This window comes from Chlorocebus sabaeus, chromosome 9 (assembly GCF_047675955.1).
Source record: "Chlorocebus sabaeus isolate Y175 chromosome 9, mChlSab1.0.hap1, whole genome shotgun sequence".
Lineage (NCBI taxonomy): Eukaryota > Metazoa > Chordata > Mammalia > Primates > Cercopithecidae > Chlorocebus > Chlorocebus sabaeus.
Window position 1 is genome coordinate 67745894 of NC_132912.1, and position 15405 is coordinate 67761298.

Here is a 15405-nt window from a genome sequence, read left to right on the forward strand (position 1 = left end):
TTACCAAAATATGTCATCTTTTATCTACTAAGATGAAACTACTGATGCACCAGAGAGAGGTAGGCTGTATAAATCTGAGGATTAACTGACTATACTCAGTTCTGGGTATTAGTAATCCAAGGCCAGCAATTAATTGAAACAAATATCAATTATCTCCTCACAGAGAAAAACTTCTTCATAGCTACAAAGGACATATCTCACATGAGCTGGTTGGCCAAGTCTGATAAGGAGAAAGTGTAGATAGCTCAACAGAAAGTCATTCTCAAACCTAAAAAAAATTATGTGTGTACGTGTGTGTATATATGTGTGTGTGTGTGTGCGCACATTATAGAGAGAGAGAAGGAAAGGGAATTAACATACCTGCTATGTGCCAGAGATTGTGCTGATCACTCCAGAGACACTATATTTAAAAAAGATGGCAAGACAACCACAGAAAACATTTAAAAATTGTAACTTTCATGAGAAAGAAGTTGAAGAAAACCTCAATGTCTTCCAACAGGGAATTGGTTAAATACATTAGACACTAACTTTGTAACAGAAAATTATTCAACCATTAAAAAATTGAGTACCAAGCACAGTGGCTCATACCTGTAATCCCAGCTCTTTGAGAGGCTGAGGCAGGAGGATCACTTGAGACCACACGTTTTGAGATTTGCCTGGGCAACACATCGAGACCCTATCTCTAAAAAAATTTTTTTTTTTAATTAGCTGGGTGTGGTGGTGCACGCCTGTAGTCCCAGTTACTCAGGAGGCTGAGGCAGGAGGCTTGCTTAGGTCCAGGAAATTTGAGGTTACGGTAAGCTATGATCATGGCACTGCACGCTAGCCTGGGTGAGAATGTGAGACCCTCCCTCTTAAAAAAAATTAATCTATACATATATATATATATTTTTTTTTTTTTTTGGATGAAATCTCACTCTATCGCCCAGTCTGGAGGGCAGTGGCGCAATCTTGGCTCACTGCAACCTTTGTCTCCTGGGTTCAGAGGCGATCCTCTCACCTCAGCCTCCTGAGTAGCTGGGAATACAGGTGTGCACCACCACACCCAGCTAATTTTTGTATTTTTGGTAGAGATGGGGGTTTCACTACATTGGCCATGCTGGTCTTAAACTCCTGACCTCAAGTGATTCTCCCACCTCAGCCTCCCAAAATGCTGGGATTACAGGTGCTATCTATATGTTTAAATAATATAGATGACAGAGCATAGATGACCCTTTTTAAAGTAATTTTTATATATATGTATAACTTAGATAGATAGTAGTTTCCAGAAGAAAACATGTTACCTCTGGGAAGTTTTAAGGGGTAGTTATTCTTCTGAATGGTTTAAAATATTCTCATCTGCTTGAATTTAAGATGTATATATATACACATCTTACAATTTATATCTATATGAAAAGTAAATTGTTCTCACCTGCATATTACTGTGTAATTATAAAAACATGGTCACTAAAACCAACATGGCTGCGGAATTTTTTTCTGTGCCAACTCTTAAGCACAGGTTGATTTTTTTTTTTAACTAAAACTGATCAGAACAGGCTTCCTGGAGCATGAAACTTAACTAGGTTCTCTACCAAAATGTACACTGACGTCAGCTCTCAAGTATGACTCAACTCAGTGGAGTATTTGCCTAAGCATTCCAGAATAGCTAGGGTAGGTGATGCACACGGTTCATTGACATGATCAAGAAAGCATAAAAGGAATCTGCCCAGAGATCTAGGGGCTGCATTTCATTGCTTACTGATAATATGAATTATTATTCAAGTGAAATCAGCAGTATTTAACAGGAAAAGGTATACGAAGAGGAAAGCCAAAAGGAAAGGGTTTCGCCTTCCAATATTTATTACGAACCACAGCCTAGACCTGTTTGCTGGCTATGCTTTACTGTTTTTCCAGATGTTTTTATTCCCATTTCTCCTCGTATATCCACCTGCAGTCAACTCTTCGTCACTACCGCGCCTGTTCCCATGATTTCCTAGTTTCTGTGATGATTCCTGTCTTTTTTCTGTCAGCTCCGCTGGATCATAAATATTTCTAGTCAGCATAGTTGAGAAGAGTTCTACTCTTAAACTGCAGGACATATCTTTTCCTGTCTATATCTGTATCTATTCTCACTTCACACACACACACACACACACACACACACACAATTTTTCCTTCCTCATTTTTGTTTCTCTTTTTTCTTCCTCCAACACTCCCATTTCCCATACTCTAATATAGATTTCGACCCTACTCTAAATCAGAGATACCAGCCTGGACAACATGACAAGACCCTAGCTCTACAAAAAAATTAGCCCGGTGTGGTGATGTGTGTCAGTATTCTCAGCTACTGAGGAGGCTGAGGTGAGAGGATCCCTTAAACCCCGGAGTTAGAGGCTTCAGTAAGCTATGATAGGGCCACTGCACTCCAGCCTGGATGACAGAGTAAGACTCTGTCTCAAAAAAATGAATAAATAAAAATAATAAGTCAGAGATAGATTTATATAATCCCTGTAAAATGTTTTGTGTGGAAGGAGGCTCATGTCCTGGTCTCCAAAGGATGACAGACTCCACATTCATTTTATAACTTAGTGGCCTTATAATCTAACATTCTTTTAGGTCAGGAACATCCAATCTGCAAGTTTTTCTGTTGAGAGCAGAACTCCAGGAAAGCACTGAGTTGGGAAGGGCAGGGCTTGTTCAAATAGGATTATCTTTGTTCATGTTTCTCGGAAATTGAGAGGTTGGCAGCAAACTTTAAAGCTGTCCTTTTTGTGTTCCATTGACATGTGGCCTCCTGTAATCTTCTGCTTACTAGACTTCTTGATATAGGAAGTCTTTTGTCTCTATCGGAAGTGATTCAAAGGGTGGGACACTAATTTTACACTTAAATAAACCACACCTCCTAAGTGCATAAGAATTCGGCTCACGTTCTTACGGAACCCAACACCATCCATTCCAGAGCATTCAAAAGTGCCAAAAGATCATAACTTTCTCTAAAAGGGTTCAACTACAAAAAAAATCCCAAATTAGTAAAGCGGCTCCTCTCTCAGCAATCCCCGGCCCAGATACCTTTTTTTTTTTTTTTTTTGAGGTGGAGTCACTCTATAGTCCAGGCTGGAGTACGGTGGCGCGATCCCGACTCACTGCAATCTCCGCCTCCCGGGTTCAAGTGATTCTCCTGCCTCAGCCTCCCAAGTAGCTGGTATTACAGGCATGTGCCACCACGCCCGGCTAATTTTGTATTTTTAGTAGAGACAGGGTTTCTCCATGTTGGCCAAGTTGGTCTCAAACTCCTGACCTCAGGTGATCCACCTGCCTCAGCCTCCCAAAGTGCTGGCATTACAGGCATGACCCACCACACCCAGCCTCCTGCCCAGATATCTACTGTCCATACCCTGAATATGCCCTGACACTTCCAACCTCCACTCTTTGCTTCTACTCTCCCTGTAGCCACCTGTCCTACTGTTCTTTTGAATACCAGTTTGGTCTCATCTGAGGGTAAATGTCCCAGTAAAATTAAACTCTCCCTCTTGCATCTTCTCATAACTTGTTGTTTGACTTTCTATCTCAGTATCTTGGTCCTGGATCTGAGCTGATCTGACTGGGAGGTCTGTCATAGGCCTTGATTATCACATCTATTTAATTAGGCTATTTTGGTTGGTTGGGCCACAGTTCCCTTTTCCCACCATTCTATGTATATTTCATATCAAAATTGTTTATGTTACTATCTTTCTCCTACAGAGCTCTTCCAGGTTAGAGGTGCCAATCTGGCAAATTAATTGAAGCCAACTTTAGATGATATCAGTTACTCCTTAGATTGCCTCTTTTATACAACACTTATATTTATAGGAGCTTTCAATGCTGATATCTAAAAGAATTTCACAAAGTGTGGCAAGTCTAAAAAAATTATTTTGGTCCCTTAAAAGTCTTCAAAAATTCATCAAATACTGAGCCATATTAGTCCGCCTTCTTCAAGGTCAGATACATCTTTATATCATGCTGGGTTTTGCCCAAATTTCAGCTCCTCTTAAACTAAACTAATGTATTGTCAAAATGCTGTATTTGGAACTGGATGCAGTGGATCACACCTGTAATCCCAGCATATTGGGAGGCTGAGCTGGGAGGATCACTTGAGCCCCAGGAGTTTGAGACCAGCCTGGGAGCAACATAGTGAGACCCTATCTCTACAAAAAAATTTTAAAATTAGCCTGGTGTGGTGGAACATGTCTGTAGTCCCAGCTGCTTGGGAGGCTGAAGTGGGAGAATCACTTGAATCCAGGAGGCTGAGGCTGCAGTGAGCCATGATCATACCACCACATTCCAGCCTGGGCAACACAGGAAGACTCCATCCCTGAAAAACAAAAGAAAAAGAAAAGAAAAGAAAAAAGCTATATTCATTTTCAATTTTGATATAATGTATATAATCTTCATCCGTACTTATTTACACATGAATACATAGAATCTAGGCTATGGGTTGTACTTGGTGGAAGGCAGGGCGTGGAGGAAACTGTAGGCGTGAGATTGGTCATTGCCAGTTAACAACAGGTGCAAACACTGCTCTTTAAATTTAGCCATTGCACTTGGCATCTTGTCTCTCAGCCGTCACTTATGGCAACTGCTACTGATTTGGAAAGGATCAAGGAAAGGATGACAGAAAGGGTCACATTTATTAAAAGGCAGAGAGAAAAAAGTTTTGTTCTCTTTTTTTTAATAAAAACTAACCTAAGGAATGAAAAATAGTAAAAGACTTAGAGGGTATAAAGACAGCTTAAAAAAATAGAAGAGGGAGGCCGGGCGTGGTGGCTCATGCCTGTAATCCCAGCACTTTGCGAGGCTGAGGCGGGTGGATCACCTGAGGTCAGGAGTTTGAGAACAGCCTGGTCAACATGGAGAAACCCCCTTTCTACTAAAAATACAAAAAATTAGTGGGCATGGTGGTGCACACCTATAATCCCAGCTACTCTGGAGACTGAGGCAGGAGAATCGCTTGAATCTGGGAGGTGGAGGTTGCAGTGAGCCAAGATCACACCATTGCACTCCAGCTTGGGCAACAGGAGTGAAACTCTTTCTAAAAAAAAAAAAAAAAAAAAAAAAAAAAAAAGACGGGAGAAGGAAATTATTCAAAGATAATTATTAACAAATTGTTCTTAATTAGGCAATTTAAAAGCCATTCCAGCTGCCAAAACTTGGGAGCAAAAGCATCTAGAAGCATTGGTTGAAGCTCAGAAAATAATTATTATTAATTCAGAGTAGGGGACAAGACCTGGATTAATATAATTTACTAATTCATTCATTGTCAGTCAGTCAAGAAAAATATATTGAATAGTAGGTGCGAGGCAATATATGTGAGGAGAAATTTTCCAAAATCTGCATTCCCTATATTGTGTATTTCTTTTTCTGAAATATTCATCTAACCACCATAACCCTGACCTTGAAATGGAATAAATCCTTCCCATAACTTTGTAGTCAAACATTTACATATCACTTCAAAGAATGAAAGATCCCTTGAGTAATCTCAGAGCATTAACATAACATGAATTTAAAACATGCCACCAATGTAACAATCACCCCACTCAATGACTTTATTAAGAAAACATGAAAAGGCTGGGCATAGTGGCTCACACCTGTAATGCCAGCACTTTGGGAGGCCAAGGTGGGTGCATCATCTGAGGTCAGGAGTTCTAGACCAGTCTGACCAATATGGCGAAACCCCATCTCTACTAAAAATACAAAAATTAGCCAGTTGTGATGGCATGCTCCTGTAGTCCCAGTTACTCAGGAGACTGAGACAGGAGACTTGTTTGAACCAAGGAGGCAGAGGTTATAGTGAGCCGAGATCCCGCCACTGTACTCCAGCCTGGGTGACAGAGTGAGACTCCGGGAAAAAAAAAAAAAGAAGAAGACATGAGGAATAGCCATGTGCAGTGGCACTCCTATAATCCCAGCCACTGGCGAAGCTGAAGCTGAGGCAGGAGGATCACTGGAGCCCAGAAGTTCGAGACTAGCCTGGGCATCGTAGTGAGGCCCTGCCTCCATTAAAAAAAAAAAAAAAAAAAAAAAAAAGACACTAAGAGATTGTAATTTTTTTCCTGTCAATGTGTAGTAGAGTACAATTCTATTCAAATGGTTTTAAACTACTTCATTGCCTAGGGTATAAACTAAATTTCAGTCTCAGAGAATTATAAGACAACATGGTATTACTTTCTTCATGCCTTGCTTTGCTAAGATATATATATTAGGCTGAAACAGGGCCCTTTGGGTTACTCACTATTAGGGGAAATAACTAAACTAATAAGCTTGTTAAAATTTAAGCTGAGTTTTCAGCACCTACAAATGTTACTACTTTAAGGCCCTGAAGCAATTATGCCTATTATCTGTTTGATCAAAACATTTTGTTTATTGCCAAGAGAAAATTTTCACATAATACCACTAGACGATTAACCCAAGACGGCTCGTGAAAGATCCTTACTCAGAATTTTGATTTAATTTGGAAATATCTTTATTATTACCTCCCACAATATAGATTCGATATCAAAGAGGATTTAATAAAGATTGTAAAGATTTAATGGTTCTTTTAAAATCCATCTTTGCTGCTTTGCTGCTTTCTTACCAATTTTGCCTTTTGGAAGGTGAAAAAATATGAAGAGACAAATAACTTCTTGTTTGCCATCCAGGTCCTTCTCCCAGAAATAGTCGTGGGAGAGGCTGAGCGCAGTGGCTCATGTCTGTAATCCCAGCACTTTGAGAGGTTGAGGCGGGAAGACTGCTTGAGCTCAGGAGTTTGAGACCATCCTGGACAACACAATGAGATCAGCTTGGCCAAGATGATAAAACCCTGTCTCTACTAAAACTACAAAAATAAACAAAATTAGCCAGGCGTGGTGGCACATGCTTGTGGTCCCAGCTACTCAGTAGGCTAAGGTGATAAGATTGCTTGAGCCCGGAAGGATGAGGCTGCAGTGAGCTGAGATCACATGCCCGCACTCCAGCCTTGGCAACAGAGCAAGACCCTATCTCTTAAAGAACAAAAGAAGTCCTTGCCAGGTGTGGTGGTTCCCCACCTCTACTAAAAAATACAAAAAATTAGCCAGGCATGGTGACACACGCCTGTAGTCCCAGCTACTCGAGAGGCTGAGGCAGGAGAATCGCTTGAACCTGGGAGGTTGCAGTGAGTTGAGATCACGCCACTGCACTCCAGCCTGGTCGACTGAGCAAGATGCTGTCTCAAAAAAAAAAAAAAGTCCTGGGACATAAATGAATCTTTGAATCTGTTTTAATTAAATTTTACGTATAAGCTAATACTAACCAGGCCAATTTTGAGAATTAAAACCCTAATCATTTCTAGAATGCATCCTTTAGGATGGAATTCTCAATTTTTGTTTCATCTTGACAGATACACTTTTAATACATGCTCATCACAAACAATAGTTCCTAAAAGCATCTGAATAAATAAGATTAACTTTGGCTTTATACTCTTCCAAATGTGTTAGCTGTAACTACACTGTGTCCAGACATCTCCCAGTTAAAAGGATCTGAAATACTTCTTAAATTTAATAAAACAAATTCTGCAACTGCAGTAATGGCTATCCCTGAGGTTCAAGAAATTAACTCTTTATTTCAACAAATAATACTTGGTTAAGTTACCACAGCCAACAAAATGAAGGCTCTGGCCTAACAAAGCTTACCATATAATAAAAATAAGGAAAGCAGGGGAGGATTGTAGGAGGTCATTCACCCAGATTTGAGGATCTGAGAAGGCACTTCTAGGGAAGCAATATTGGGTGAGGTCTGAAAGATCAGTAGGAGTAAATGCCAGAGGGAGAGTAGCAACATTTGATATCAGAGAGGCAATAAGAGCAGATGACAAAGTATCTCATGAAAGAGATTAAGGAATTCGTATTAAGAATTTTTATTGCCAGGTCTGATGACTCACGCCTGTAATCCCAGCACTTTGGGAGGCCGAGGCGGGTAAATCATGAGGTCTGGAACTCAAGACCAGCCTGACCAAGATGGTAAAATCCCGTCTCTACTAAAATTACAAAAATTAGCTGGGCATGGTGGCAGGTGCCTGTAATCTCAGCTACTTGGGAGGCTGAGGCAGGAGAACCACTTGAACCTGGGTGGCAAAGATTGTGGTGAGCTGAGATCGTGCCTGGGCAACAGAGTGAGACTCCATCTCAAAAAAAAAAAAAAAAAAAAAAAGAATTTGTATTAAGGAATCTGTATTAAACAATTTAGTATTCCTCTTTTATAAATGAAGAAATTGAGGTTAAGAATCTGCTCAAATTCAGGCCGGGTACAGTGGCTCATGCCTGTAATCCCAGTACTTTGGGAGGCCAAGGTGAGCAGATCACTTGAGGTCAGGAGTTCAAGACCAGCCTGGCCAACATGGTGAAACCCCATCTTTACTAAAAATACAAAAATTAGCTGGACACCGTGGCTCACACCCGTAATCCCAGCACTTTGGGAGTCTGAGGCAGGCGGATCACCTGAGGTCGGGAGTTCGAGACCAGCCTGACCAACATGGAGAAACCCTGTCTCTACTAAAGATACAAAATTACCCCGGCATGGTGACACATGCCTGTAATCCCAGCTACTCAGGAGGCTGAGGCAGGGGAATCACTTGAACCTGGGAGGCCAAGGTTGAGGTGAGCCACGATTGTGCCATTGCACTCCAGCCTGGGCAACAAGAACAACACTCTGTCTCAAAACAATAATAAAAAAATTTTTAAAAAAAATTTTTAATACAAAAATTAGCCAGGTGAAGTGGTGGGCTTCTGTAATCCCAGCTGCTTGGGAGGCCAAGGCGGAAGAATTGCTTGAACCCAGGAGACAGAGGTTGCAGTGTGCTGAGATTGTGCCACTGTGCTCTGCAGTCTAGCCTGGGTGACAGAGCCAGAGCCCGTCTCAAAAAAAAAAAAAAAAAAAGAATTGGCTTAAATTCAGTTCCCAAATTCAGGAATGAGAATCGGCTTAAATTCAGTTCCCAAATTCAGGAATGAGGGACTCCAGCACCTATACTCTTAACTATTAATGTAATCTGCCTCTCCAGTAACCAGCATTCTTGATGTGCAGTCCAATATAGTTCTCTTAAAGCTATAATTCAGCATTGCTTTTATATCTCCCAGGCCATTCAGTTTGCAATGGAAAAAAAGCAGTATAGAAGGTTAGAGCTGAAAAAGACTTGAAAGGGTATCTAATTCAGTCTCTTAGTCCACAATGGAGCCACTGAGGTCTAAGCACGTAACTGACTTTCCCAAGACCACAAAGCTATTTGGTGGTAAAGGCAAGACTATAATCCAAGTTTCCAAACTCTCAAAGCAGTTCTCTTTTCACTATACCACAAAATCTGCCCCTCCTACATTCTCTTCCTTTAGGGATAGGTGTTAGTATAGGATCCAAAGTTCTTGTTGACTCTTTGAATGGACTGGCTGACACAGTTAGGAAGGATTGGCCATTACACCTTTGCAGCTTCTACTTCCTGGTCTATATGCAATGCCACCTTCAATTCTACACATTAGCAGAGTGAGCAGGTAGGATGTGCTGTGCAAAAAAAAAATCTTGTTTTCTTTTTTGTTGTTGTTTTTGAATCAGAGTCTTGCTCTGTCACCAGGCTGGAGTGCAGTGGCGTGATCTCGGTTCACTGCAACCTCTGCCTCCCGGTTCAAGCAATTCTTCTGTCTCAGCCTCCGGAGTAGCTAGGACTACAGGTGCGCACCACCATGCCCAGCTAATTTTTGTGTTTTTAGTAGAGATGGGGGTTTCACCATATTGGCCATGTTGGTCTTGAACTCCTGACCTTGTGATCCGTGATCCGCTCCCCTTGGCCTCCCAAAGTGCTAGGATTACAGGTGTGAGCCACGGCGCCCAGCCAAAAGATTGTGCTTTCAAACTGCTTTGCTACATTAGCTTTGCCTTGATACCTCAAACCCTCACATTATTTGCTCCTTTGGGTTAGAGCACTGGACACCTCTGTGAAAATGCCAATGGACAGTATAACTAAAGAAAGATCTTGTCAACACCTTAGCTGAAATTTATTTATGCAATTAGCACTTGCCTCTTGGAAGAGTCCTGAAGGAGTAGGACTCCGGAAAGATTAGGATTTTCATGCAGAATCAAATGGTACAGGATGGCCTAATATGTATGAAGTAGGTTAGAGTGGGAACTGCAGTGAGGGGTCATGGCATATAAAGTCATTGAGCTCCTGGGGAAAGTGGGAAGGACAGTGAGGCAGAAACAAGCATAGAGAATGGAGCACTTTTGTACAAATTAGAAAAAGAGGCCGTGGCCAGGCGCTGTGGCTCATGCCTGTAATCCCAGCACTTTGGGAGGTCAAGGTGGGTGGATCACCTGAGGTCAAGAGTTCAAGACCAGCCTGGCCAACATGGTGAAACCCCATCTGTACTGAAAAATATAAAAATTAGCCAGGCGTGGTGGCGCCTGCCTGTAATCCCAGACACTCAAGAGGCTGAGGCAGGAGAATCGCTTGAACCTGGGAGGCGGAGGTTGCAGTGAGCCAAGATCACGCCATTGCACTCCAGCGTGGGTGACAGAGCAACTCTGTCTCAAAAAAAAAAAAAAGACCCCTTTTGCACATCCTGGAACACAGACTGGATTTCCACCCACAGTGGTCCCCTTATAGATTCTAGAATAACATTGTTTCACCCAATGTTGTTTTGTTACAATGTTGATAAGGGGGGTAAAAAAGGAATCAATTCCTGGCTGGGGCCACTGGCTGGGCAGAGTTTGCACATTCCCCCTGTCCCATGTCTGCATGGGCTTTCTCTAGGTAGTCCGGTTTCCTCCCGCATCCCAAAGATGTGTACATTAGGTTCATTGGCGTGTCTACATTGTCCTAGTCTGAGTGAGTGTGTGTGCATGTGTGTGCACGTGTGCATATGTGTGCCCTGTGATGGGATAGTGTCCTACCCCGGGCTGGTTCCCACCTTGTTCCCTAAGCTGTCAGGATAGGCTCTGGCCACTCAGGACCCTGAACTGGAATAAACAAGTCGGAAAATGAATGAATGAATATAAATTACTGTAAAATAAAAATTCATAAAGTAGATGATAATCAACCCTCACCACACAATAAATAATGAGGTATGAAAGCACTCGGGGAGCCTGCCTTGTTTACACTGTGTGGTGAGGGGAGTTGCTCCTTAAAATTTTCACTCTGCACACATTTATTCCTTGGTTTCACCCACCACCAGTATGACCACTGTTACTCACTGATTCACCAAAAATATGTAAATAATTATCTTACTTGTTATCTTACTTGTTTTTATTAATTTCTTTTCTTTTTTCTTTTTTTTTTTTTTTTTTTTTTTGAGGGAGGCCTTGGTCTGTCTCCCAGACTAGAATGCAGTGGCATAATCTCAGCTCACTGCAACCTCCACCTCCCAGGTTCAAGTGATCCTTCCACCACCTCAGCCTCCTAAGTAGCTGGGACCACAGGTGCACACCACCATGCCCAGCTAATTTTTGTATTTTTTGGGTATCTGCACACCTTGGCCTCCCAAAATGCTGGGATTATAGGCGTGAGCTACCTCGCCTGGCCTAATCTTTCTTAAATGCATATATAGCTCACATTTATTTCAATATTTAATACTGGAAATGTTTTGAGTCTGGTTTTTTGTTGTTGTTGTTGTTGTTGTTGTTGTTTTTTTGAGACTGCATCTTGCTCTGGTGCCCAGGCTGGCATCTGCAGTGGCGTGATCTCAGCTCACCACAACCTCCACCTCCTGGGTTCAAGTGATTGTCCTGCCTCTGCCTCAGCCTCCAGAGCGGCTGGGATTACAGGCACACACCACCACGCCCAGCTAATTTTTGTGTTTTTAGTAGAGACAGGGTTTCACTATGTTGGCCAGGCTGATCTTGAACTCCTGACCTCAGGTGATCTGCCCACCTTGGCCTCCCAAAGTGTTGGAATTACAGGCTTAAGCCACTATGCCCAGGCTGAGTCTTTATTAACAAGTTCGATGTTTTTGTGACCAGGAATATGCCATGGGAACTTAACTGTTGTTTATAACAATTAGCCTGTGATAAAATTGATTTTACAGTCAGTTCACCTAAAGTCATGGTTTCCAAGAATCTATTAACAGCATAGAGTGAAAACTTACTGTGCACTGAACAATTTGTGACCGACTTGTATCAAGCACATACATCATAATGTTGCTTAGGGCCTGCTCTGCCTGCACTCCCACTGTTGTTACTCTTTTCCCATGATAGCCCTAGAAAATGAGAAGGGAACTAATATTCACAGTGCCTAGTTGCAGCCCTCACTGATCTACTGAGCCCCTACTCTGTGCAGTTACTGTGATCACAAAAAACTCCGTGAATTGTATATTCTCATCCCAGTTTTACAGATGAGAAAAATAATGGTCCAAAGAGCTTAAGTAGTTTCCCTTAGGCACATAACTAAGAAATCATTCAAAGAGGTTAAGTATTATGTGCTGAGCTGAGTCAAATTGAGGTCTTCTGACTCATGCTTTTCTTGTCTCATTCTACCACGCCCTGTCACCGAAAATTGCTTCCTTGAGTTTGTGCAGTTGCACATTCTCAGTTATGTGAACCCCATTTACTCCATCGCATTGACCTTCAATGGGCTGATTTATCACAGGTGAGCTGTTGACGTCTCATTTGTAAGTGGGCCATCTGGCAAGCAGCATATGGAAGCAGACCCTTTAACAAGGTCATAACAAGGTTAATTGACTCTAGATTTTAAACTATTTTTCTAAAATCTGAAAGAAATAAATACTGTTTGATGTTGAGTACCAGCTGTTAGTGAGGTGTTGTGCTGGGTGCTGTATAGATATTACATTATAACTTCTTGTTTAATCCTCACAATATCCCCGTGAGGAAAATACTACACTAGCCTCCATTTTTCCAATGAAAAACAAATGTGACATTGAGAAGTAACTTGCTAAAGATCTCTTGAGCACAAGAATTTGAGGCCAGCCTAGGTAACATAGTAAGACTTCGTTTTTACAAAAAATTATTTTCAAAATAATTAGGTGTGGTGGTAGCTCCCCTCTAGTCCCAGCTACTTGGGAGGCTGAGGTGGAAGGATTGCTTGAGCCCAAGAGGTTGAAGCTGCAGGAGCTGAGAATCACACCACTGCACTCCAGCCTAGGCAATAGAACAAGACCCTGTCTCAAAAAAAAAAAAAAAAAAAAAAAAAAGGTTTGTAGCTCAGTTATTTCACTAGTGTCCTTCTCCAGCTTGTTCAGAAAGCATAGGAAATCATTTATAGCAAGTCAATTCACAGTTCTAACTTTAGGATTCTACCTGCAACTATCATGTTCAACATATAGTACCCTTGGTAAAACCCCAAACAAATAGGCATATAGTACCCAGACACATTTAAAGAAATGCATTTCTACCTTATTGCAAAAAAAAAAAAAAAAAAAAAAAAAGACTCACAATTGATGTCTACTGGTCTAATATCTATACATTGCTAATACAATGAAAAAAAGATGCAGCCGGGCGTGGTGGCTCACGTCTGTAATCCCAACGCTTTGGGAGGCCCAGATGGGCGGATCACGAGGTCAGGAGATCGAGACCATCCTGGCTAACACAGTGAAACCCCGTCTCTACTAAAAACACACACACAAAAAAAAAATTAGCTGGGCGTGGTGGTGGGCGCCTGTAGTCCCAGCTACTTGGGAGGCTGAGGCAGGAGAATGGCGGGAACCTGGGAGGCGGAGCTTGCAGTGAACCGCGATCACGCCACCGCACTCCAGCCTGGGTGACAGAGCGAGACTCTGTCTCAACAAAAAAAAAAAAAGAAAGAAAAAAAGATGCAAAATAAATATTCTTGCATCCATTTCTCAAAAAACTATCGAGTAGCTTAAAGTTTATCTAGAAATCGCCTCAAGCAGAGTGCAGTGTCTCATGCCTTTAATCACAACACTTTGAGAGGCTGAGGCAGGAGGATGTCTTAAGCCCAGAAGTTGGAAACGAACTTGGGCAACGTGGCGAAATCCTGTCTCTCCAAAAAGTACAAAAATTAGCTGCGCATGGTGGCATTCTTTCTCCTGTGGTCGCAGCTACTCAGGAGGCTGAGACGGGAGGATCACTTGTGCCCAGGAGTTCGAAGTTGCCATGAACCGTGATCGTGATACTATACCCCAGCCTGGATGACAGAGCAAGACCCTATCTAAACAAAAAAAAAACAAAAAAAAAAGGAAAATAAATTGCCTCAAAGGTAAAAATCAAAATATTGCCAAAGCCTTTTAGGAAAAGATAGTAGAAAGAATATTGAAAGTGGTTTTGGAGACCTAGATTCTGCATCTAGATCTACTACCACGCAATCTGTGTGACCTTTGGCCAAACTGCTCCTCAACTTCTGCTTCCCAACCTGTAAAATGAGAATACTCAATTCTCTAGGTTGTTGTAAAGATGTAAAAGAGAGAAAAGAAAAAGATAACGTACATAAAGCTACATGACAGCCTAACAAATGTCAGTTTAATTAAAAACAGGAATGTTACACTAAAGATGTTCTGCATCTTCTAATTTATTGTTAAAAAAAAAAAAAAAAAACTAAGAGAGAATTATGAAGAAATAACATCTTTGTTCATCTGGCTCCTACCTTTCTGGAATTCTGATTTATATGAAAAGTTTCACTGTTGAGGAAGTCTATATGAGCTTTATATCTCTTTAAGCAGTGCAAATGCCTGTGCCCTTGAAAATACATGTATGTCTGAGGAGGGGACCAAGTGTCAGCTTATATAATGAGAACTCATCTCACTGGCCAGGCATAGTGGCTTATTCCTGTAATTCCAGCACTTTGGAAGGCCAATGTGGGAGGTATTACTCATAGCCAGGAGTTCGAGACTGGCCTGGGCAACAAAGCAAGACCCCATCTCTACCAAAAAAATTTTTTTAGTTAAAAAAAAAAGAACTCATCTCACTGATTCTCTTAGAATCTTTTTCAAATTAGGTAAAAAGCCTCATGATTTCTGACTGGTGTCATTTATCCATATGTGTAAGGTTAAGCAACAGATATTTTAAATGTAGGACAAAAGCTGGCCCCCCTCCTTCTCTTCTATTTTCTCCTCTTCTTCCTTGGTCTATTCTCAGAGCTTGAAATGGACCACATTACCTTTCAGACTGACACAATAGACTAGCCAACGCACTGAAAAACTGAGCTCTCCAGCTTGCTGATTCACACCTTCTTTAAGCAAAGAGATGATTGTTTTTAACTCATAATGTCTTTATCATTTCCTGACTCCTAACAAGCTTCAGTCAACCGAGATCCTTTTGTATCACACAAGTAAATACTGAAATAGAAAAAAAACAACAATGTCCAAAAAGAATTTCCATTTTAGATTTTTTTCCCTTAGGTAAGCTAAAAAATGAATTATTCTGCTCATCTAAAATGAAAAGTATTAATGTTGGTTAGCCCTTCTTAGCATTAAGGTAACA